Here is a 27138-nt window from a genome sequence, read left to right as displayed (position 1 = left end):
AAACTGAAAATAGTATAAGTAAATGGCCAGAAAAACGAAGGCAAATTGTATTTATGTAGTTAACTATGATGCAATGTTAACAGTTTACGCACCCCGTCGGTATCGGTTTTATTGCAGATTGACAACGACCTTTGATTGTGAAGTTTCGTTTTTGGTGGACGAGATTAAACCGTTGTTGGCTGATAATGTGCAAATAATGCTTCCCATTCTTACACTACTTTTATTCTTAATTACAGCAGTTGATTTTGGCAGTAGTCAAAACATGTCATGAAATAACATAAAAATAAAAAAATGGGGAAAGAAGTAAGGATCATAGGACGCAGCAGAGGGCATTAGTTGTAGAAGAGGCTTCAGTCAATGGAAGGCTGGGTTAGCTGTTGCCTTGGAAAGACAAAGCAGCTGTCCATAATCGCATCAGTATTGTATTATTGTTTCAATCACGTAAATACTACGCAACATCGACTGCCTTCGAACTGACCTATATTTATGGTATTGCGCCTCACATCAACGTGAGAGGAGTGTGGTTGCAAGCAGTAAGATAAACTCGAAAAAAATCTACTGCTAAGATTTTTAAAATCCTGGAAACACACATGCAAGAAAGCAGAACTGACTTAATACCAGCAAACTTTCACATATTACTATCCGTCTCTGTAGCTGAGGCCGGCACGGTAGCACAGCGTGTTCGGTCAGAGGGCAGTCTGCTCTCTGTAACAAAAAAACTGGGTGAAGGAATCAACGATCAACTAGAAATGTCTTGTGACGTCCGCCCAGACCAAACGCAACGAACTATATCGAACAAAATGAGAAAAAAAAGTGGCCAGCACGCCTGACTGCCATGCGGAGGACCCGGGTTCGATTCCCAATCCTGCCACGGACCTTCCCCCTCCCCCCTTGGTGAGAGGACTGGAACGTGGTGCACTGTCTCGTTACGCCAACTGAGGAGGTACTTGACAAAGTGGTAGGGGCTCGAGATCACGAAAAATGATAACGGGCGAGGGAGCTGTGTGCTGACCCCACGCCCCTCCACAATGTATCCAATGAAGCCACTGGCAGAGCATGACACGTCAACGCCGATGGTCCCACCAGGGCCTATGGAAGGAGATTGCGTTTGCAATATATAAAAGTAAGGATTAACCCTTTAATACGAACCACAGTTATGGCAAACGGCGACGTTCAAAGTAGTTGTGACTCGTGTCAAGTGTGTGGCCTGCTGCAGGCCTGTCAAGTGAGGAATATTAAGATTTAATGTCCCGTCACCGACTGACGAAGAAACAGCTTCAATCGGAGGACACTCTGTTTTCGGTATCTAGTGTATCAGACGTAATTCTCTCCATTCTTAAGCTACTTCGAGTCTTACTCATTGTCATGCTGAGATTTCCTGCTCCACGAAGTGCACAAGACGTTTTGTCCCCGATATCCATATTCTACGATTTTCCATGCAGATTATGACACAACTTAATCACATTTTACGAATTTGAATGGAAGCTGTACGCGCGTTCCGATATGCACTCTACTGACATCGTATGTGCACTTGGAACTACTGGGGAAAAATGAAATTAAGCCACACTTTCACCTGCTACACTTCGGATATTTTCTAGCCAATCGTGTCCGAAGTTTTAGCGAAGAAACAGCAGAAGCCCTAAAACTTCGAATTTGGGGGACTTCCTGCTGGACACTGATCGTCTCGCAATCAACTGTAGCCATATTCGTGTCAGCGAAACATAGTTTATACATAATCGTGTGGTAACGTCCGAAATTCTGAAGAAGGCGGATTTCGTATTGGCAAATTTATAGCGGCGCATGTGCAACCATGTGGATGCCGATGGGGGATGGCCAACTGCCGCTGTCCCGGTACCGGTATGTATATTGCAACGCGTCGCGGACATAGCCCGCATTCCAAACCAGCCGACCACTGTCTATTCCAGGTATTCCGCCTTCCACGGGCTCCGTTGCGCTGTATATCATCATCTCCCATTCGCTTCGGTTGTCATACGGGCGCAAACCACATCGCTACACCCACGGGCCCGTCCGAAACCCGGCACCGTGTATAAAGTATTAATACCACCCCTGAAGAATAAAGGGACCAGCGCTCTCTCTCTCTCTCTCTCTCTCTCTCTCTCTCTCTCTCTCTTCTGAAACGTCGTGACAGCAAGGCCAGCCAATTCCGACTTTCATTTTGCTCAATACCGCTGAGGTTTCGCTGGGCGCCAATGATCGTTGGATTCGTCACGGCTGCGCAAGTTCCGCTAAACAGCGAAATGCCAACACGTATTACAGCTTTTCAGACACCAGTTATGGACTTGTTTACAATATCACAGCTACAGGAGAGAGAGAGAGAGAGAGAGAGAGAGAGAGAGAGAGAGAGAGAGAGAGAGAGAGAGCGGGTATGAGTGTTTTATTGAAATGGACGCATTTCCGACAGTTGTAACGATACAACATTGCTTCCCGGAATGGTGAAACGGAAACATAATAATTATTTAATGCCTTTAACGAAAACATTCATAGCCCTATTGTGATAAAAAATGCCAATATCATTACTGTGAAAGTATCAATGTTGTGTGATTATGCTGTTATTTATATCGTTCATATCCTTTGAAGGTTGTCTGTTACATGTCTCATAAATTCTTTGGTTCATTTTTGGTGTAGTTGTGATCATCTCTGGCTGTGTTTTGAAATGTTCAGTTGGTATTTCGTATTAAATTGTCGTACTGTGTGGTGCTTAATAAATGATCCGTTTCTAAAACGGCAATTGTTCATTTGTCAACATGGTAGTAAATGCGCGGTTGATAAAGTTTGTATGAAGTGCGTCAGTTGTGCCGATTTCGGAAAAGAATTACTCGACGATACAGAAGCGCAAAGACGAGACAATAAACTCACCAGCGCAGAAAACTGGGGGAGCTAGAGAATTATTATGAGAACTATTTTAGAGTGTGACGAAATCTTTGATGTCGTGAGTGGTGAACTGATTAGGCCAGAAGGAAGTGGACAGAGTTACGAAACCGAACGTGCAAAATGGAAAAAGGCTAATGCAAACGCAAGGAAAAGACTAATTCTGTCACTTGACACCAAGCCTTTACTTCGTGTTGGGGAATGGAAGACTGCTAAAGAGGTTTGGGATAAGCTACACGAGATCTATAATGTGCGCTCAGATGAAAACTTTGATCTGCTTAGACATAAATTCCGTAACATTGTGTGGGAGGCATCTGGAGGTATACAAGGTCAGCTACCCAAATTTGATGATGTACAAACTCAGCTTTCGTTGTTGGACAAGCCGATTGACGATGGTGACCGTTGTGCACGATTTTTGCAAACTTTGCCAAAAGAGTTCGATTACATTTGTATTACGTGTCATAATCTGCCGGCTGAAGAAAAGACATGGAATAAATTACAAAAACGGTGTTTGAATTATGAACTAAGAACAACAGATCGTGATGACGAAAGTGTTGCTACAGCAATGATGTAGAAAATGAAGATTAACAAACCGCAACAGAAGCAGAAAAAAAGACCTCCTCTGAAGCAGATTCGTTAAAAACGCCTCATTATAAAAGGAATGAAGACAGAAAATGCTTTTCGTGTGGTAAAGTAGGTAACTTATCAAAACAGTGTAAGACAGGGTTGGTTTGTTTTAAATGTAAGAAAAAGGGCAATCGATCAAATGAATGTAGTAGAGTAGACAAAAGAGAAGATTGTGCTATGTTGTTAACTAATGCAACATCGTGGATAATTCAAGAAGCTACAGCTACACAGATAATTCAAAATCGGAGGAAACTGTATCAATGGTGAGACGCAACAGTTTTTCAGTAGATGTGAATACACTGGACTGTGACGAGTGGTACACTAACAGTGGTGCAACACATCACATAACAAACCGGCGTGATTGGTACACTACGTATGAACAATCTGAAACTCCGACGAAGATGGGTACTGCCAAGAATGGTGTACATATTGAAGCATTTGGTACAGGCAGAAATGATGTACAGGTGTTCAATGGACAGACATGGACAGAACGATATTTTTGAAGATGTTTGGTTTTACCCTGATGGATTCTGTAACTTGTTTTCTGTTAAGAAAGCTGCACAGAAGGGACTGAAACAAATAATCGAAAATTATGGCAAATCATGGGTATTTTTCAAAAACAATAATGCAATTGCAATTGCCAAATCCTGCTGTGAAAATGAGCTTTATCGTTTGGCTGTGATGGTTGTTCGTCAAGAAAAGTCTTTTGTTACTTAAACTGATGACACTTTACAGAGCTGGCATGAAAAAATGGGTCATCAAAATAAACGCTATGTGCACCAGTTTTTCAGGTTGCAACATACACTTTGAATCGGACGGGTCCCACAAAAATTAAAGGTAAAGGTAAAACTCCAATCGAAATATTTTTGAAGAAACAAGGTCATTTTGATAATTTGGTGATATTTGGAACTGAATGCTATGCTGTACGATGCTTAATAAATGATTCACTCTGCAGAGTGAAAATCTCATTCTGGAAACGTCCCCTAAGCTGTGGCTAAGCCATGTCTTCGCAATATCCTTTCTTTCAGGAGTGCTAGTTCTGCAAGGTTCGCAGGAGAGCTTCTGTTAAGTTTGGAAGGTAGGAGACGAGATACTGGCAGAAGTAAAGCTGTGAGGACCGGGCGTGAGTCGTGCTTCGGTAGCTCAGATGGTAGAGCACTTGCCCGCTAAAGGCAAAGGTCCCGAGTTCGAGTCTCGGTCCGGCACACAGTTTTAATCTGCCAGAAGTTTCAAAGACTGCATTGTACACCCCCCCCCCCCCCCCCCTCCGGGGTGAATGCGCGTTAACCGCGAACACAGGTTGTCATATTAATGTGAGTGGACCGTATATATTGTGTAAGTATTGCATTCATAGTTACTGGTTAAAACTGTAAAAGTTGACAGACAATGGAAGTCTGTGGAAAAAAAGTGGGCACATCATGTTTAACGTCCGGTCGCTAAACGACCACAGCTGGACCTTCCAGCTTGGCCACTTCCCCAGAGCGCCAAAGCGGCTGTTGCACACAACGATGAAAACACACTTCTAAGCGCTTCAGAACAAACAGTGAGGACTAGCAGTAAGTAGCAACCGAGGCAGTCCGTGAACGGCGAGGCTTATAAAATTTCAGAGTGAACAAATAAGTGGCGCGTGTTACTGAGAGACTGCCTCCTCGTATCTACGTATACACATAAATACTTTAGCAGTCCACCTATCTCCCTTGTTCAAATCACGTCCGGAGCGAAGGGAAATGTAAGTACTCTTATCTTGTCGTGTAAGTCATTCACCAAGATAGAATGACGCCATTAAGTTTGTTTACCAGCCTATCTCAAATATTGGTTCCACCCCGCACAATACAAACGTCGCTATTGTTCCAGCGATTCCAAGATGTCTAGAAACTCGTCACTGAATTATTTCTAATTCTTTGATTCGAGTTACAGTTGATCGCTAATATGACGCACGGAAGTATAAATTCCTTACTTGATCTCTTGAGCGCAATGGTCTATTAATAATCTTATAATTTAATGGTACGAAATTTTGCTCCCTGTGTAAGAGAACTGCCTCACTTTCAATCATAGCAGAGGCGTGGAATTTTAGTCAAGGTCCTTCTTCACCGTTATCCGGCAGAGACTTTGGTTGTACGCAACAGAATCGCCAAAGAAACATTTAAAGAGGTTTTCTTAAGCAGAGAGAAAAGGGAGCACAGAGGATGGTAGTTTCGCTACTGGTGGGTAATGGTCGTCCAGTTACGGTAAGAATCCCCCGTTAAGAATTCTTCAACATGCCGACAATACTTCAAAACTTACTATTAGCTCAGTGCGGATCGTCTTTCTTGAATTTCCTAGAAACTTTTTCGAGGATACACGCGCGTAACAGAAATGCTTGTCTTCAAATGCGAATAGGAGTGGTAAACAGTGTCACCGCAGTATCAGAGCAGCAGATGCCACAGAACAACTCGACGTGTAGCCAGACCAGCCTGTTTCCAATATGATTTAGAACGTTAGATAACTCGGTCTTCGGCGCACGAACTTCGAAATCGACGACAACAGGGCTTCAATTTCTAACCCACTCATTACTAAAGTCAGAAAAGACGACGCTGAGTTCGTAAAGATCGCTCCCAAATGACAAACCAAAATTTTTAATACTTTTTTATTTGTTTCTCTCCTCTTTCCCAAAATCAGTCCGATTTTATATACAGACATTAACTGGTCTGCTTTCTACGGTCTCCGATTCTTAAAATCAGTCGTTATGATACTTATGTCCCGAATTTGACGACGAAATTACTGTTTCTCAATTGTGGTCTCAAAAGATTAACTACGGGACATGTTTATGTGGAGATTTTAGGTGCGCTGTTGTATCATGTGACATGGATGTTCGATAAGAAAGAGCTAAATTTCTTTAATGACACTGCCTCGCTAAATACGGATACGCGACGACGAGATTCTACGTTGGTTTTTTTTTTCGGAAACATCAATATATTCCAGCGTCTAAGAAACGAAAATAACGCAGGTTTTCATTGTGAGGGGCGGACCACACACTGGAAATCTCTAACGTTGACAAAACATGTCGTTTACGGACATGAAATTCATCTTCCTCCTCTACTTACTGACCATTAGCTGATTGACGAATTTCGTTAAAAAAAGGTACAAAATTCAGAGTTGAGGTTATTCAATATTTAAATAAATCACCATATAATTGGAGTCTGAACGATTTCAGTTAATCACGTCATAAGTCATATTTGTACATCGTTTGACTGGTGAGTTTGGGAGTAGTGGTAATGAGATAAGGGAGAGGGTGAAGTAGCGCCAATATTACCGTCGCCAGTCCACGACCGACTACTATAACAAGTGCCACAAACCACACACTGCTGAGAAGTAAGGTAATGGGAGAGTTGTGGCGCCCTGAAAATATTCCAAGTTCGGAGATGGCGTGGTACCGGACAAGAGGGGTAGCCCCAGCGCGTGGTCCAGGCTGCGTGGCTGGGATTCCATGTTAACGTTGTGTCGATGAAGGAGATTTGTATGCCGCGGAGTGCCAAAGATGGCGGGTTTTGTGAAACCATAATGGCACACATTACACAGCTCATGTAGAAATTAATAATAGCGAGAGGAATAATGATACCTTAAAAATAAACATGTACATTACCACTATGTGCACGACGATTCTGATGATGAAATCAGATTTTCAATATCTTTATTAGTTTAAAGTTTAGTATCTAACTGTAAATTATACAAGTAACACCCAGCAACGAATTTCCAAAATCGAAACGGTTCATCCGATTTTGTCGATCGACGTGTCTTTAGAAAGCTATTAATGTAAACCTAAATTGGTATGAATTACAGGCATGTAACTTGAATAGTACATGAGCTATTGGAGGTCAAAGTGGCTGATTACTATTAATCGCGTCAGGCTATAAGTACTCCACAGCTACACGAAAAAACGGTAGCTATATGCTTATAAATATCTTTATTCATCTATGTCTTTGTTTATATCCGTTATATACTATTCGTGAAGAAATAAATCAATTACTTACGGTGTTTTAGAAAGCACAGAGACATTAGGCTACTGACTTACTTCTGTTCTATATGTGTATTTAATTTGTTTATGTATTTAATAATGTGTGCCGGCCGCGGTGGTCTAGCGGTTCTGGCGCTGCAGTCCGGAACCGCGGGACTGCTACGGTCGCAGGTTCGAACCCTGCCTCGGGCATGGGTGTGTGTGATGTCCTTAGGTTAGTTAGGTTTAAGTAGTTCTAAGTTCTAGGGGACTTATGACCTAAGATGTTGAGTCCCATAGTGCTCAGAGCCATTTGATAATAATGTGTGTTAGAGTGTGTTTATGAGCCATCCGTAGGAATATTTATTGAACTTAAAGTTATTTAAATGTAAATCCAGTATTTCGAATGTGTTTCATTATGTTTGTGAGTGTGCATTGGCTTGGAGACAGGGCGGGAGCGCTCTAGCCAAACACAGCGATCGTTCCAAAAAGAACACGTGGAGAGACTGTATGGAACTGGGGGAGGAGAATCGTTTCGAGAGAGGACAAGCAGTTCTGAAGAGTGCGGCGTGAAGGACAGTCGCACAGGACACGTGGAGTTCTGGATGGGAAGGCGTGACGGACATGGAGAGTGGAGCAGTTTGCGCGTGGTCGCAAGGGAGGATAATTTAGGTTAAGCACTGTGTCAGCTTAGGGACTGATGACCTTAGCAGTTAAGTCCCATAAGATTTCACACACATCTGAACATATGTTGTTGCTGGGCAACGGCCTTGCCACAGTGGATGCACTGGTTCCCGTGAGATCATCGAAGTTAAGCGCTGTTGGTCGTGGCCGGCCCTTTGTTGGGTGACCATCCAGCCGCCATTCGCTGTTGTCATTTTTCGGGGTGCACTCAGCCTCGTGATGCCAATTGAGGAGCTACTCGACCGAATAGCAGCGGCTTCGGTCAAGAATACCATCGTAACGACCGGGAGAGCGGTGTGCTGACCCCACGACCCTCCTATCCGCATCCTCCACTGAGGACGACACGGTGGTCGGAAGGTCCCGGTAGGCCACTCGTGGCCTGAAGACGGAGGGCTTTTATATTGTTGCTCATAACTAATTACGTGAAGTAGGAATCTATTGTTTCCCTGTTAATTTGTATTTTATTTAATTGCCGGACCATCCACACCAATAAGTGTATTAGAGTAATAAAGGGCATTCTTAAAGGTACTTCTGCTATCCTACTCATCATTGAAAGTCGTTAAAATAGTACCTGCAGATTTTATTTAATTGCAATCTTTATTTATAAATTTCTATATAACTTTCCAAATTCGCAATTGCCGAGTGACGGGAACCTTCGACCATTCGATTTATGTGCATATCCATACTGTGTACTGTAGACTTAGCAGTATTTGGCTTGTAATGCGGCAATTAAGTATCCCAGCCCCTAGACAACGAAACAGCCAAAACTTTTAATATTTTAACTCTGAGTCTGAAGGTACGTAGTTCAGGGGCCACCACGCCCATTTCATCATTTTGTATTTGAAAGCCCGCAGAATTTAGCCCAGAATGTCGGATCAAAGGTCTGGTGATCAGGAACTTTATGCCACCAGCTCTGTTCGCCTTGTCTGATGACAATTTTGAACGATCTAACCAGCTACCTCATTTCGAGAGCCCGCTGTGTATTTGCGACCTCGGCTACGTAGAAGTGTATATGAAGTTAGTATAAGGTACAGCACCCCCGATATGGCATGACGCCAATACACGTGATTCGACACCATGTCTTCTTCTGACGATGTTGTTCCAGCTTTGGTCAACTTAATTATTCTGCTGAAGGGTAAAAGACGTTACTGGGTAAATCCTTACTGGCATATTAATTTGAACGAACGAGGAGCTTTTAAGTTGTTTAAAGAGCTGACTGTATCTCCGGCTTTCCTTTTACTTTCTTCCGAAGACACACTAGCACTGGAGAATCGTGGCTGAAAGATCAAATGCAGCCTTAATTTCTATAAACACAAACTTAAAAAATCTGGAAGAAAACAGCTGATCGTTATTGGGAACTGTGGAATCTACCGAACTGTAACAGTAACTTTGAAAGAAAGCGGAAGAGTTAAAGCTTGTGACAAATCTGGATCAGCATTTCAGAAGTCCAGTCTCGCTAACTGTTTCAGATGCAAATTGATTATTTTCATCAACTGGCGTTGGGGAGTATGGTCGAAACATCGATGGAAGAGTAATAAAAGAAAATTCTTTCGGTAAAGCCTTGTTCTGATGCGGGCTATCGCTTTCGGAAACTACGCCTCTTTCAGAGAGAAACTGCCAGTTTGTTACCATTTCGCACCGGATGGAAGATTTTTCTCTTAAATACACAATGAGACTTTTCCTGGTAGACAATGAAGTAAAGAAAGGCGCCTATTCAATTATCTAGGACGGAGCTAACAAAGATTAGCACTCGAGCCTGTTGAGCGCTCCGGCTTCCCCCCACCACTGCGCTGTTCCGAGAAGCTGTGTGAATGAGACGGCTATGCGCTGAAGGCTACACACGCGGCAAACTTGTGAAACCGTGTTTGCAACACAGTGCGACTGCTTCGAACAGGGGTACCGCACGGCAATTGGATTTCTCTAAGTTTTATATTTATGGCACGTGACGTTCACAACCTCTCCCAAAACAGTTCGATACAACTCTCAAAAATTCTCGATAAAATCGACTTTTAAGTTTTCTGAACACCTTTAATATACTCGAATAAGGTACTTTATTTGACAAGTAGTGAGGCTCTGTGCCAGAGTGCGTGCTCGCTGCGTGGGAGGCCTGGGTTCGATTACAGATGGAAAGACAATTTTAAACAAAGGTGCATTTTCAACGAGCATTTCCATGAAGCGTAGAATGCATAAAGTGCACGAGACTGGTAATAGCTAGAGCGAGTATCGTTTAGGTCATTACTTTTTCGTTTCATTTCGAATACCTAAGTCATTTAAATCTAAATGCTAATTAATACATCTATAATTTTTATGAAAAATGCACGTCTTCTTATTTCTAATTACATATAACACACAAAAATCCTGTTTTCACGGGAAACACAAATTCTTAATTACCGATTTTTTATGTAAGATCGTTAATCAAGATCGTATTATTAAAAAAAATACAAATTATTTTTCTTTCTTTTTGTATTTTACGCTGCACCTAAATGCTCACAGAACACGCACCATCGTTTAAAAATGTGATTCCACCTGGAATCGAACGCAAGATCTCACGCAGCCAGCACTCTGCCACAGAGCCACACTGCTTGACGGGAAAAAATCCAGCTTATTTTGGCATGTTAAACATGGCCGAAAAACTTATAAATCGATGTTCTCGAAAATTTGCGAGAGCTGCTTCGAACTGCTTTGGGGGCGGTATATTTGAATTCTGAACTTCACGTACGATAAATATAAAACATTACACAAATACGACTGGCATATGAAGGTTTTACTTTTCTTCCACAGCAATTACTTTATTACTTACTCAAAGAAGTACTTTGACAGTGCTAACGCGGTGAGCAGTACTACAAAAAGTTTGACATACAAGCAATTAACATTAAGTTGTACTGCTGACAAATTTACACACATTTAGATTTTACAATATATAATTTATCTGGAACTATGATTCGTCAAACAGTCAAACATGTAGTTACGTATATCAAAATCTGTTACACATGAACGCTGACTTCAACAATTTCTAAACAGAAAAACAGACGTTCGCACAAGCATGTTGAACCAGACCTTGAAATATCTTTAGCGGTTTGTTTGTGCAGTGGAGGATACTGCTATCGGGGTAACATTTTACAGAATTCTTTTAAGTTTCTAAATTGGAGAAAGAGGTCGTTAAGCCTAGTGCTACACTGTATGTCTCGAATTGGAAGCAATAAGGTACATCGGCAGCCAAAGCCGAGGACGGTCTAATAAATAAATCGAAATCAGTTTTCAGTCGTGGAATAGTCATGAAATCATTTTGAGAACTCACGAAGAACTGTTTCAGTTACTGAAACGTAGTCAGTCAAGTCTGGTCCACAAATGACAGCCTCGAGTTTCAGAAAATGTTCCACGTCACGAACATGAAGCTGATTTTTCGTACGATTAATTTTTGTTTGATAGCATCGATCTTGTCCGCCATGTATGACTTAATGAATTCAAATTCATGTCGATAATGAAAGACTCTATTACTGCTTTGTTTATCCGTAACTGTTTTTCCCTAATGGCCGCCTTCAGTACATCCAGCATTCCCTCTCATTTCATAAGACGCATTTGTGGCTGGTGTTGTAATGTGTTCCAATGAATGTTTTTCTAGCTTATAAATAGTACGATGGCATCATATAGAGCACTTTACTTGGCCTTCAGACCAAAAGAAAAGTAAACAAATTCCCACGATGTGGCTTCTCCACTATTATTTTTTTGGACAAGTGTATAGGCACCATAGTATTACTAATGCAGAAGGTAAAGCTAATTGAAGACAGGCAGTGTTGCTATCGTGTGAGCAGGCGACTGTGTCCGGCTGCGGCCTTGCTGTTCTTTCCCTCATCTCCTCTCCCACACCCCCGCCATCGCTGCGCTCCGAGCACTTGGCAGGAGAAAACGGTGACTGGCTTCGTGTATCTAGGTATGCTGCAGCAATGGCCCACGCCGCAATTGCAATACGACAGTGGAGACCTGACACTGCGACAACACGACACCTAATTACCTCAATGCCTAACTGGCTCAGTGTTGGATTACACGTGCTTCCCATCGCAACTCTCCTCTTATTCAGTAGCCCCCGTGGTCGTCTGACTTGTTTCCAAGTGATTTCTTCTTATAGGGTTACGTGAAAGATCGTGCGTTTCTGTCTCCACTACCAATTATTTTGGACGAGTTGCGAGGAAGGATAAATAACGTGGTTGCTGATATCGACCGTGACGTGTTGGGACGTGGGCGCCACGTTTGCCGCATCACAGAAGGTGCCCATACTGAGCATCTGCAATGAGAGCTGGAGAGACGTTCTAGCCACTGATATATGCTTATTTTTTTTATATCTTGCATCATGAAACCTCGTAGGTACTTACGAATAAATTAAATGTATTCGCAGTTGCGAATACGATTAGGCTTCAGCTGCACAATGGATTTGTGACAATAAAAATTTGTGCCGGCCTGGGTTTCGAACCCAGATTTCCCGCTTATCGTGAGAAGACGCCTTAAACACTTTGGGTATCCCAACACACCTCGAGGACGTAAATGTGTGTCTAGATCCCGCATTCGTACTCTTGCTATGATTCCCACACAGGGAGATATTTTTATTGTCGCGGCCCTGTCTAGCCAGGAAATAGTATCTGCACTGTCTGTGTTATACGATGTACTATGTGATGTCCTTCAGACATTAATCTCACTAGTCTGTCTATACTAAATCAGTGTGGCACATGATACATCGGAGTGTCCTACAGGGTGTCCCACAAACTTGGAGGGATTGTAGAGGGTGTCTTGAGGAACAAACCGTGGATAGGAACGTCCGTACAAGTCACCGAGTGACGCTACAGAGCGTCCAAGTTATGGGCGCCGGCGGCTGCCACTACAGCATCCCATCGGCAGCAAACGTGACTCTGTACGCTGACGGACCGCAGGCGAAAGGTCTCGCAATGTCGTTTGTTATTCAGTGATCGCAAGTGAATGCCACGATCGCCACAGGAGAAGATGGAGCTAGTTGCTGTATAGACAGGCCTAGTCTACTACGAATGCTGTGCTCTGTTGCCTCGGTGGGTGACTGTTTCGGACACTAGTTTCCATCGTCAGTTTATTTTTCTTGCGTATATCGCGCTCACTCAATAACAACCAACATTACGAGACGTTCCGCCTACGGTCCGTCAGCGCACAAGGTCACGTTTGCTGCCGAAGGGGTAGCCTAGTCGCAGGCGCTGGTGCCTATAACTTCGACGCTCTGTAGCGCCGTTGCATCACGTTTCCGGACACCAGTTCTTAGCCTGGATTTGGTCCTCGAGACACCCTCTACAACCCCTCGAAGAACATTCAAAATGGTTCAAATGGCTCTGAGCACTATGGGACTCAACATCTGTGGTCATAAGTCCCCTAGAACTTAGAACTACTTAAACCTAACTAACCTAAGGACATCACACACAACCATGCCCGAGGCAGGATTCGAACCTGCGACCGTAGCGGTCACGCTGTTCCAGATGGAAGCGCCTTTAACCGCACGGCCACACCAGCCGGCGGAAGAACATTCCTCGGACACCCTGTATAAGGGCTAGCAACAGTGTGTGGCCATATCCCTCTTGCTCGGAACAGCCATTTTCACATTTAAGGGGACTGACACATGTAAGGCCGTCTGCCTGCTCCGAGACCGTTTCTTTGAGTTAGCTGATTAGAACTACACCGTATCAGGCCAACTGACGTGTTGCAGTGTTTCTTCCAGAGCTGTGCAGGAACGTTCGGAGGTGATCCTAGATCCGCTAAGTCTTGCCGGAACCAGAAACACCTCTGACGATGTCCCATGCAGCTCTAGACGTTATGTCCGGAACAAAAAAGTTTCAAGGGTCACGACCACAAAAGCCGGAAGATTCTCTAAAAACTAAGACAACGGATCGTGAAAGTCTTCATTGTAGGGTGATATAATACTTTTCTAGCGACCTCTTGCCATGCTTCATCTCTGTTATTCAGAACTGCTGTGATCGTAAGTACGTGGATATTCCTCCATAAGAGAAACGAACCGAATATTGAACTCAGGATCGTTCTCATTTTCCTGGGTACAGTGACAATCGCATAACGAAAGCAAAACCTTCTGTAAATTGTCATTGGCCCGCGCCAAAAGTGGAGCACGCCGCATTCATCTGGCAGTGACGTTGCATGCAGTACGACCCAGGTCGGAAGACGCTGCTTCATTAGCCCTATACGAAGTTGCAAGCCTTGTTCCACACCACCCGCCTGATGACTTTCTACGTCACCCTGGTAGCGCCCTGTAAAAAAAAAAATAGTAAAAACTAAACTTTTTTTGTAATTATTTTGGTGATACTGCTATACTGTGGGTAATAAATTAGTGCGCTTCGTACTTGTAGTTGAGTAAGGGCCATTGTACGTGCACAGTTTAGGTGAAAATAAGAATGAGCGGCAGTTTCGAGAGCCCAGACATGGAAGAGGATTCCCAGTTTAAGTTAGTGGTAATAATTTAGAGATCTCAGCGCAGGGGCGCTGCCCGGGCGACTCTTTCTGCGGGCGTAAATTTTCCGCTAGAGGCGCGTTCCCAACCTTGGCGCGGATTATCGTGGAAGTGCGCGCCAGGAACTGTGTTGGCCTCCATAAGCGCAGCCATTTTTAATCTCCTGCTGTGTCTAGGTTTCGTTTGACAGGTAACGACAATAGATTCGCCTGTCCAGCCAAGTGGCATTAGCACAAATTCGCAGTTCCATGCGGTGGATTCGGAGCCGGCCACGAGCTGACTTCATGTTTTTTTGTGTACAAGCGCTTTGCTCTTTTAATACTGATCTGTTCCCAAAGTCACTATCACACAGATTCTTCACTGACTAGGGACAGCAGTTATTTTCCACTGCCTTGATGGCGCTAACGTAGCCTCAGCCAGCCATAATGAGGACAAAAATACAAAGTCCCTTCTACATAGCGGACACGAAGCAGCAAAATTTGCAAGCTATACTGCTACAGTATCCGACATACCATAATTCTCTTTTCCAGTTACTGAATCGGCACAATAATGTTGACATCAACTCAGAAATTTGTATCTGGACAGTCAGAACTGAAACAATAAAGCCAACTTTCCTTCCGTGTAGCGTAACAAGCGTATGATGTTTGATGCAAATTGTCTGCGTTAATAAAGCACTACGTTCAGATTTAACGAGGTCCCAGACAACTATCGTGTCCGTTTAAAACCGCTTCAGTTTTGGCACCCACGAAGCCAACATCTACTGTACAGTGTAGAATCCAATGTGTTTCAATAAATGAGTTTGGTTTCTATAGAAGCTTTTTTGATTTATCATGGCAGCTATTACCTTTTCCAGTTGCGGGAAACAAAGGGTACTCGGCACGGTCAAGTCTCATGAGCCACCCGCATAAGTCAGTGGATGGTTCAAATGGCTCTAAGCACTATGGGACTTAACATCCGGGGTCACCAGTCCCCTAGACTTAGAACTACTTAAACCTAACTAACCTAAGGACATCACACACATCCATGTCCGACGCAGGATTCGAATCTGCGACCGTAGCAGCACCGCGGTTCCGAACTGAAGCGCCTTGAACCGTTCGGCCACAACGGCCGGCTAAGTCGGTGGAAAACTATTCAGCAGGCCTCCGTAGGCTGTGTCAAACGACTGTATTACAGACACTGCGTGAGTCTGACATCCTTTTAGAGCGCAGTCCCATCTCTAGCATTCAATCCAAGCTTGTGTGTAGTCAGCAAACCTGACGGGTAAGACTGCTACAACTACTTCGCTTCGTCAAAATACGAGACTTGCGCTGATAAGCCTTAAAGTATTTCTGGCCTGCTTGCGAACAGGATGTGGTGAGCTTGCAGTATTTTTCCTCGGATTTGGTAGTCAGCGATGCCGCGAAATATCATTATTCTTGACGCGGAAAATCCTCTCGTCTCAGTAGAAAATGTCAAGCATTCGCCACAGACAGCTGGGCTTAACTATGCTTGTTTTGTTCTATAATCCATTATTCATGTATACCAAAGGCAAAATTTTGTTGTCTTAATTCCAACTCGACTCCTGTTCATTTGTTGAAACGTTTCTGCATATTGGAATAAGGCTGCTGTTCCGTCAATGTGTCATGGCGCTATCGAGTAGGTGGTCAGAGACCTGAGCCTCTCCAACCGGATAGTGACATAATTACGCCACCACATATTCATGTGTAATTTTTCAGCATATTCTTAAAGGAATTTTGTTTTTTACTAGACGCGTTCCCTATTACAAATGGGACATCGTACTCGTTATGACTAACTCTAGTACAGTTTAGGGGTTATTATGCTAAAGGAGCTAAGTAACCAAATGTTCTTCCCAGTTATTCGGAATACACTTTATTCAAATAACATGAACACCTGCTGATTGACTTTAGGAAAGGAAGTTATCACTCGGCATGATCAATAAATAACAAACAAATACTGACGTTTCTAAATAAATTTGCACTGAAATGATAAACGGGCTAAGTCCACCAAACGAGTTTTTAATATTTCTACTTCTAGCAATCATTTTATTGTTCAGTCTTGGCACAATTCACTGTAAAACTGTGCACCTCAGCTAGTTCTTATCTTAAGACAACCCTTTTGCACCAGTGGCCTAAGCGAAAGTGATCATTTTGAAATTTTTACCCGCCACCCTTTGTTTCCAACAATCTTTTCATTTTCCATTTCACCAAATGTCTTTTTAATCAGGTGGTGATTTTAATCCGTGAGGCAGAACTTACATTAACCTTTAGTTGTGTTAAATAAATAAGACAATTCCCAGATGTGAACGGTAGCAGAAGCCTGGAACTAGAAAACAAAATAAAGTAACTTCAAAACCCATCTCACTATTTGATTTAATCTACGCGGGTATTTCTTTTTCCCACACTGTTTATGATAGGATTTTTTTTTTTTGTGGTTTTAGGGCGCACAACTTCAATGGTCATTAGCGCCCTGACTAATCTAAGAATGCACCGCGAGGCACAAGTTTAAAACAACAACTAAAAGGGAAAACACGATAAAAGACAGACTGACAGGCATAGGATTAAAAAACAACATCATCAAATGTCCTTAGCGAGGTTTGTCAAATTGATAAAACAAAGAACACGAGCAGCTGCTCGTGGGTCATCCGCTAAAATGGCATCTAAAGTATTAGGCAGGTTAAGGTCGAGGCGCAGTGTGTTAAGATCTGGACAGGACATTAAAACGTGTCTAACCGTCAGCAAGTGCCCACATGGGCAGAACGGCGCCGGCGCAGCCGTCAGCAGATGGCGATGGCTGAACCGGCAGTGTCCAATTCTTAACCTTGCTAAAACGACCTCCTCCCGCCGAGAAGGGCGTGAGGAGGACGTCCAAGCCACAGGAAGAGGTTTTAAGGCCCGAAGCTTGTTGTCGGTAAGTGCAGCCCAATCGGCATGCCACAGCGACACAACGCGCCGACAAATGACCCCGCTAAAATCGGACGAAGGGACACAACAAGAAGCTGTCCGAGGCTGGAGGACCGCAGCCTTGGCCGCGGCATCTGCCTCTTCGTTCCCAGGGATACCGACATGGCCAGGAACCCACATGAAGCTAACCGGCGTACCGACGTCCACCAGCCGCTGAAGAGAGTGTTGGATCCGGTGTACGAAAGGGTGAACCGGGTACGGATCACTGAGGCTCTGGATGGCGCTCAGGGAATCTGAGCAGATGACATAAGCAGAATGTCGGTGGCGGCAGATTTAAAGAACAGCCTGGTAGAGAGCAAAGAGCTCAGCTGTGAAGACCGAACAATGGTCATGGAGCCGGTATTTGAAACTTTGTGCCCCGACAATAAAGGAACACCCGACCCCGTCATTGGTCTTAGAGCCATCTGTATAAATGAAAGTCATGTTGATGAACTTCGAACGAAGTTCCAAAAAACGGGAGTGGTAGACCGAACCGGGGGTGACCTCTTTTGGGAGCGAGCTGAGGTCAAGGTAAACGCGGACCTGAGCCTGGAGCCAAGGTGGCGTGCGGCTCTCGCCCACTCGAAACGTCGCAGGGAGTGAAAAATTAAGGTGTTGAAGGAGGCGACGAAAGCGAACTCCAGGGGGTAGCAGGGCAGAGACATACAACCCGTATTGAAGGTCAAGAGAGTCGTCAAAAAAGGAACGATAAGACGGATGGTCGGGCATTGACAGTAGCCGACAGGCATACCGACAAAGCAGTATATCGCGCCGGTAAGTGAGTGGCAATTCGCCAGCGTCAGCATGAAGACTCTCTACGGGACTGGTATAAAATGCTCCGATCGCAAGTCGTAAACCCCGATGTTGTATGGAGTTGAGGCGGCGTAAGATGGATGGCCGTGCAGAGGAGTATACGAAGCTCCCATAATCCAGCTTGGAGCGGACGATCGACCGATATAGACGAAGTAGGACGGTTCGATCCGCTCCCCACGACATACCACTGAGAACACGGAGGACATTTAAAGAACGGGTACAACGGGCGGCCAAATATGACACATGTGGAGACCAGCTAAGTTTCCTGTCAAAGGTAAGGCCTAAAAATTTGGTTGTCTCCACGATTGGGAGAGCAACAGGACCGAGTCTTAAGGACGGTGGGAGAAACTCTTTGTAGCGCCAGAAGTTAATACAGACCGTCTTCTCGGCAGAAAAACGGAAGCCATTGGCGACACTCCAGGAGTAAAGACGGTCAAGAGAACGCTGAAGACAGCGCTCCAGGACACGTGTACACTGCGCGCTGCAATAGATGGTGAAATCGTCCACAAAAAGGGAGCCTGATACATCAGCTGGGAGGCAATCCATTATTGGATTGATCGCGATGGCGAAGAGAGCGACGCTCAAAACGGAGCCCTGTAGCAACCCCATTCTCCTGGCGAAAGGTGTCGGACAGGACAGAACCCACACGTACCCTGAACTGTCGATCCATTAAAAAGGAACGAATAAAAAGAGGGAGGCGACCGCGAAGGCCCCATGTATGCATGGTGCGGAGAATGCCCGCCCTCCAACAGGTGTCGTAAGCCTTCTCCAAATCAAAGAACACAGCCGCGGTCGGGCGCTTCCGCAAGAAGTTATTCATAATGAAGGTCGACAAGGTAACCAGATGGTCAACAGCAGAGCGGCGCCTACGAAATCCACATTGGACATTGGTAAGTAGGCGGCGAGACTCAAGCAGCCAAACCAATCGAGAGTTAACCATTCGCTCCATCACTTTACAGACACAGCTGGTAAGTGAGATAGGTCGATAACTGGAAGGCAAGTGTTTGTCCTTCCCCGGCTTAGGAATCGGGACAACAATAGACTCGCGCCAGCATGCGGGAACATGTCCCTCAATCCAGATGCGATTGTATGTACGAAGAAGAAAACCTTTACCCGCAGGAGAAAGGTTCTTCAGCATCTCAATATGAATAGAATCAGGCCCTGGAGCGGAGGACCGTGATCGGCCAAGTGCGGTTTCGAGTTCCCGCATGGTGAATGGGGCATTATAACTTTCACAATTCGAGGAGCAAAAGTCAGGTGGCCTAGCCTCCTCTGCCTGTTTGCGGGGGAGGAAGGCAGGGTGGTAATGAGCGGAGCTCGAAACCTCGGCGAAAAAGCGGCCGAAGGCATTGGAGACAGCCTCAGGAGCCACAAGGACTTCATTCGCGACCTTCAAGCCAGAAACTGGGGAGTGGACCTTAGTGCCAGATAACCGGCGCAGGCTACCCCAGACAACAGAAGAAGGAGTAAAACTGTTGAAGGTGCTTGTGAAAGCAGCCCAGCTGGCTTTCTTGCTTTCTTTAATAATACGACGACACTGAGCACGTAATCGTTTATAATTAATACAATTCGCCACCGTAGGGTGGCGTTTAAAGGTGCGTAAAGCACGTCGACGAGCACGTAAAGCGTCTCTACATGCTGCGGTCCACCAGGGGACCGGTACGCGACGTGGAGAAGAGGTAGGGTGAGGGATGGAATATTCAGCAGCAGCGAGAATGACTTCCGTGAGGTGTGCGACCTGACGATCGCAGCTTGTGAAGGTTTGATCCTGAAAGGTCGCCCTGGAAGAAAAGAGCCCCCAGTCTGCCTTGGAGATGGTCCAACTAGAGGGGCACGGAGAGGGAGTATGCTGCAGGAGATGGATAACACACGGGAAGTGGTCGCTCGAATATGTATCAGCAAGTGCATACCACTCAAACCGGCGTGCAAGTTGGGGAGTACATATAGAAAGGTCTAAATGGGAATAGGTATGAGATGTGTCCGAAAGAAAAGTAGGGGCGCCAGTATTGAGGCAGACAAGATTGAGCTGGTTGAAAAGGTCGGCTAACAAGGAGCCCCTCGGGCAGGAGGCTGGAGAGCCCCAAAGGGGATGGTGGGCATTGAAGTCTCCAGTTAACAAAAATGGTGCAGGTAGCTGAGCAATAAGTTGCATCATGTCTGCCCTGGTAACGGCAGATGACGATGGAGTGTAAACGGTACAAAAGGAAAACGTAAAAGTGGGGAGAGTAATGCGGATGGCAACTGCCTGCAGGCCGGTGTGCAACGTGATGGGATCGTAGTAAATATCATCCCGGACCAGCAACATAACCCCTCCATAAGCTGGGATACCTACCACAGGGGGTAGGTCAAAACGCACAGAGGTGTAGTGTGCCAAGGCAATGTGATCGCATGGGCGTAGCTTCGTTTCCTGGAGGACTACGACGAGCGGACGATGCAAGCGGAGCAGCAACTTCAAGTCCTCGCGGTTGGAGCGAATGCTGCGAATATTCCAGTGAATAAGTGCCATCGTAAGAAAAGGAAGATGAGAGAAGGGGTCACCTCGAAGGCCGCTTAGGGCCTGGCTTCGAGCGAGCACTGCCGCCGCTATCAGTAGGCGGACAGTCATCGTCCATGGGGTCTATAGGGTCATCGGCCATCTCGGGAGGATGGCCGGGAGGGGGAGCTTCCTCCGCCGGTGAACGGCCAGATGTACGGCTACCGGCGGTGCGGCCAGGCGAAACGGATGACGGCCTGGGGCGGCAACCGCTGGGTGGCGCAGGAGAAGAAATGCGCCGTGGCGGAGAAGGAGAACTGTGCTTCCTATGCGCCTTTTTGGAAGGACGTTTGGTGGAAGTACCGGTCGAAGGCTGGGAGGTCGAGGGACGTAGGAAGTCTGCACGGGAGGGTTCCTTCTTGAAGGACCGTGCATCTGACTTCGGGGTCTTCGACTTAGCAGAAGCTGAGGAAGGGGCTGGTGTCTGTGGGGTGATGGGAGGAAGAGGAGACGTCGACCGCGCGATCTTAGCACTGGCCGAACGGACGACCGTGGTGCTGAAGGTCAGATCGCATGTCTGGGTTGCTACCTCCCGGGTAGTCCGAGGAGAGGCGAGGACAGTACTATATTTCCCCGCTGGGAGCAGCGTGGGCTTCCTACTAGCCAATAGCTTGCGAGCAGCCGAGGTGGACACTTTCTCTTTGACCCGAATTTCTTGGATGCAACGTTCGTCCTTATAGACAGGACAGTCGCGGGAGGATGCGGCATGGTCACCCTGACAGTTCACACAACGAGGAGACGGAGGTGGACAGTCACCCTCATGGGCATCCCTGCCACAAGTGACACATTTAGCCGCATTGGAGCAAGACTGTCGAGTGTGATTGAAACGCTGACACTGGTAGCAGCGCGTAGGTGTCGGGACATAGGGGCGAACAGAAATAACCTCGTAGCCCGCCTTGATGCGCGATGGCAGCTTAACACTATCGAAGGTCAAGAAAAGCGTCCGGGTCGGTACAAGGTCATTGTTGACCATTTTCATGACCCTATGGACAGCCGTCACGCCCTGCTCAGCGAGGAAAGATTGAAGCTCCTCGTCAGTCAATCCGTCGAGGGAGCTACTATAGACTACACCACGAGACGAATTCAAAGTTCGGTGGGCCTCCACCCGGACAGGGAACGTGTACAAGAGTGTGGCCCGAAGCAGTTTTTGTGCCTGAAAGGCACTCTCAGTTTCTAATAATAAGGTACCGTTACGCAACCTGGTACAAGATTTGACAGATCCGGCTATGGCATCTACGCCCTTCTGAATAACGAAAGGGTTGACAGAGGAAAAATCCTTTCCGTCCTCAGATCGAGAAACTACGAGGAACTGTGGGGCAGGCGGTAGTACTTTTGTCACTGTTGGCTGGTCACGTTTCCGTTTTTGGGTCGAAGTCGAAAGCGATGGAGTAGAATCCATTGCGGAGGAATCCCCCATGATTGCCAGCGTCTCCGATGGCGCGCTCCTTCCTTGTGGGGACCCTCTCAGAGGGCACTCCCGCCTTAGGTGAATGTTTACACCTCAGGTCACACCTCCCGAGAAACAGACGGAGGGACCAATCGGCATGGTCAGAAGGTATCAGCTCAGGCAATCACCCCTCCCCGGGCCTGGCCTTTACCAGGGGGTACGCGCGTGCCTTACATGTCTACCCAGGGCGGGGACTTACGCGTTACCCCGTCACCGGCTACGCGTGCGAACGCGTGGGTCGGCCTTCAGACACGCACAGGGAGGAAGGAAGAAGAGGAAAAAGAAGAGAGAGAGGGAGAAAGAGGACAGACTGTCTCAAACGCCGAGGCGGAGACCAGAGAAGGCAAGGAGAAGAAGGCAATGAGAAAGCAAGGAGAAGAAGGCAATGAGAAGGCAAGGAGAAAAAGGCAATGAGAAGGCAAGGAGAAAAAGGCAATGAGAAGGCAAGGAGAAAAAGGCAATGAGAAGGCAAGGAGAAGTCAAGGGAAAGAGTAAGGAAGACAGTGAGGTGGAGAAGAGCAAAGAAAGGAACCAACAAAAGGAAGGAAGAAACGAGAAGTGAAAAACCAAAAAGACCACGATTATAGGTCGTGAAACCGTCCGTCTCCGGACGCAGGCGCTAACTACCCCCGTGAGGGGGATGGACTCCTTTTAGTCGCCTCTTACGACAGGCAGGAATACCTCGGGCCTATTCTAATCCCCGGACCCGCAGGGGGGATGATAGGATTTATCGCTCACTTTGAAGTCATGCTCACGCTTTCTTGCAGAGTTACCAGTTTTTCTGTTACTTCCTTTTGCTCAATTATTCGCGTTGTTTTCACTACGCACTGGACCGCCCGTGAAGACACGCAAGTGACTGGCTACAAAACGGCGGGAACAAGCGGAAGTTACAATCTCTATGTCCAGTATAGCCAACTGGTGTAACACATTCTGCGCTAACCCTATTTAGCATAAACAAGCCTTAGCAGCCATCTACTGGCCTTCGTAGCACCTACAGCATCCATCATTGGAGATCGCCCTTTTAGTATGTAAGAGCCCTGTTTACATGTCACCTAACGAAGTATGAAACACAGTTCATGCAAAACTGCCGCTTAGCCCCTTTATCATGACAACCCTTCAGTTGATGTCGTGTGGATAAATGGTAGACAATCCCTGTTAACAAAGATACGAGAACCGAACAGTGTCCTGTGACAAGATTAGAGGCGAACATCTGGAACACCTCAGATTTAAATATTTAGGGGGAGAACTAGGAAGCGATATTAAACGAGAAAAAAAGGAACGTGCATATTGGAGAAGGGGAATGGAACACTTATTTCTTGCAAGCGTTCCCGAAAGTGCAGTGCATCTGTAGAGTAAATTGCAAGAAATATGCTATTGCGACCAATTCTAGAGTATATTTCCAGAGTTTGAAGTCTTTATCGAATACATATAGAAGCAGATATGAAACGAATTCGGAGACTCCTTCTAGGTATCGTAACAGGTCGGTACATCCAATACGTAGGCACAAGCGTAACGGAAATACTTGCGAAAGTTGAATGGGGTTCTTTGGAAGAAAGATGTATGTCTCGTGAAACCTCGTTGGGTAAATTTAGAAAACCTGTATTGCATGAAGTATGAGCGCCAATAGTGCTGATACCACCTGGTATCTAGCTTACTGATCAAGAGAATAAGATAACACCGAATAGGGCGCATATAGATGCATGTAGGCAGCAACTTTTCCCTCGCTCAATAAGCAAATGAAAAAGAACGAAATCATATTGGTACGAAGTCTCTCCGCCCCAAGTGGCTTCATGTGACAAGAGACACGTGTCGAGACTGGGTAGAATTGTCGCTACCTATGACACTGAGTGTGACGTCACGTCCACACAGGAGCCGGGGAACCCCTCTCACCATTTCTGAATGTAGTGTCTGTGCAGAGAAACCTTTCACATAATTAAGTCTGTTTTTGTCATTGTTAGCAGGCCAACGGCAAATATAATTTTTTTCTCGTAACTTCCGACGTCGACATTTCCAAACAAACACCCCGTATCTCAAATTGATAGGCTACGTTTTTCCCTTCACCAGCACCCCTGAGAATCATACGATTACCACGAAAGCAGTCTGCATGAAAACAAAGAATCAACCGCGAGTCAAACCACTGCCTCTCGTCCTCGGTAGGACTCCCATCTACGCACGGAAGAGCAGGGAATGCAGCCGCCAGAGCACTTCCATGCCGCTATACCAGTGACGACTCGTATCCCAGCTCTCTCGGAGAGCAACCATTCGTACGTGCATGAGGCTAGGGGAGAGAGGTATCTTTTAAGGCGATGGCTGCAGTAGACACGTTTTATTGCGTTAGGAGCTCCACAAAGGAGCCGGCCTAAGCGAGTAGATGCAGCAGCATCGGGGATCGATCCCGCGTTCCCCAGGCGCCTCTTTGCGTCTTCCGAGACACCACTGCCACAACCCACATCCCGGCTCTCTCCGTCCACATCACACGAACGTGTCTGTCGCATCTTTCAATCCCAGGAAACGCTGTGAAACCGAATGTAAAATACTTAATGAATGCTTACTATTTACCTAGATGTGACTGTACCCTAGATCTAGCAAAGCCCCAGTTATTTTTACGCGTGTGCTTACTACTTCGCTTTCTTCAATCCATATTTAGCGGCCAACGAAGCTGAAGTTGGTACATTGCAATCGAGGTGACAGTTCGCGTGTCCGACAGGGACTTGTTGGAAATTAAAAAAAAAAAAAAATGACAAGTGGGAAAGCTATGTGGCACTTTAGGATGGAAGGCCTCGAGGGACAACAAGGGTTTTGATCTCCCCATGTAATCTCCAGCATTTTCCTCTAGCACCACAGTTCAAAAGCACCTCCTCTCTTCTCGCCTGAACTGCTCACCGTCCACGTTTCACTTCCTTGCAAGGCTACATTCCACACACATACCTTCAGAAAATAATTCCTTACACTTAAATTCATATTCGATGTTAGTAGATTTATCTTTCTCAGAGATGCTTTTCTTACGATTGTCAGTCCGCATTTGATTCTCTCTTCACTTCTGGCATCGTCAGCTATTTTACTGTTTTTAGTGACTCATTTTCTAACCTAATGTTATTAAAATCATCTGATTTAATACGACTCCATTCCAGTACTCTCATAACTTCTTGGACACTACCCATTTCGTTCAACTGCTCTCAAACATCCTTTGCCGTTTGTGGCAGAATTAAAATATCATCCACAAACCTCAAAGTTTTAATTTCTTTTCCCTGAACTTCATCCCCTTTCCAAATTTTTCGTAGGTTTCTTTTACTGCTTGTTCAATGTACAGATTGAACAACACGGGGAGAGACTCCAATCCCGCCTTACTCTCCTCTCAGATATATTGCTTCTCTTTCCCGTCCTTTGACTCTTACAGCTGCAGTCTGGTTTCTGCACAAATTGCGGATAACTTTTCTCTCTCTGTATTTTACCCCTGCTATCTTCAAAATTTCGAAGAGTGTGTTCCGGTCAACATTATCAACAACTTTTTCTAAATCTACAAATGCTATAACAGTAGGTTTTCCTTTCGTCAACCTATCTTCTAAGATAAATCGTTTGGTCAATATTACCTGACACGTGCCTACATTCCTCTGGAACCCAAACTGGTTTTCCCAGAGGTCGATTTCTATAAGGTTTTTCATTCTTCTGTAAATAATATATATATTAGTATTTTGCAACCCTGACTTATTAAACTGGTGATTCAGTAGCATTCATACCTATCATCACATCACTTCTTCGAATATGGAACTATTACGTTATTCTTGAAGCTGTCTCAGATATCTTACCAACATCAGGTGTAATAGGTTTGTCTCCAAAGGGACCTATTTTCATCTTAGGTCTTACTGTGTGTGTATGTGTGTGTGTGAGAGAGAGAGAGAGAGAGAGAGAGAGAGAGAGAGAGAGAGAGAGAGACTGGGCGGGGGCATCCAATCAAACACTGCCTAGCGGCAAGGGCACGCCTGATGTTCCCATGCGATGAACGAATCACCACCAACAGCGTCATATGCCATCGCTGCACGAGATCCTGAGGTGAGGATGGCATTTAATGCATGACATTGGGGCGAGGTCGGGTTATAAGGCATCTACTACCACCACCCGTCTCCTCCCTTAGTTAGCCATATACTGGCTATGAAAACTTGCACCACCAGAGTTCGAGCTTGTTCCCTCCCAGCTGCGTGCATTACAGGCGTCAGCAGTGTTTTTAAAATGGCGAGAACGCAGAGTATGAGCTTATGTTCCAAGCGAAGTATATTTCGAGAGCTGATTATTACGACGTCAAAACCCATCGTCAACAAAATACTGCAAACAAATCACCCTAAGAGGGTACTTCTCTCCTCCGTCGGTGTTTTGATGCAAGAAAAATGGGCAATCTCGTATTTTTTATAGACTCGTGGAAACACGTTCGCAAACCATACAGGGCGTTCTATGAGTAGCATAATAATTTCGTAACTGTACTGCGAAACAGAAGGTTCACAAAAACGGTGGTGCCTTCTGACATTTCCCCCTTCCCATCCGCGCAGCTGTTGCAGTTTAACTCTGATTCCGTACTGTAAGCGACTGGCTGCTGGTAAAGGTCAGGTAGAAATTGTCGGGTAACAAAATTTCTCGGTCGATTCTTTGTGGCATCGATGGTTTGACAATAGACTTATCTCTAGGCGAGCAGATGACTCGGACAAAGCGGGCAGGCTGCTCCGACAGCACAATGCGACAGCGAGATGGCCATCGCGCCGCTGTTTACAATGC

The 27138-nt window shown here is 45.6% G+C and overlaps 1 protein-coding gene across 1 annotated transcript in view; it reads right to left on the bottom strand.

Annotated features, from left to right (window-relative positions):
- LOC126184502 (latrophilin Cirl) overlaps positions 1–27138 on the bottom strand; it is a 796671-nt gene that overhangs the window by 200795 nt on the left and 568738 nt on the right. The gene's annotated exons all lie outside the window — the stretch shown is intronic.

The sequence above is a fragment of the Schistocerca cancellata genome, chromosome 4, assembly GCF_023864275.1.
Source record: "Schistocerca cancellata isolate TAMUIC-IGC-003103 chromosome 4, iqSchCanc2.1, whole genome shotgun sequence".
Taxonomy (NCBI): Eukaryota; Metazoa; Arthropoda; class Insecta; order Orthoptera; family Acrididae; genus Schistocerca; species Schistocerca cancellata.
This window is presented reverse-complemented; position numbering and strand designations above follow the sequence as displayed.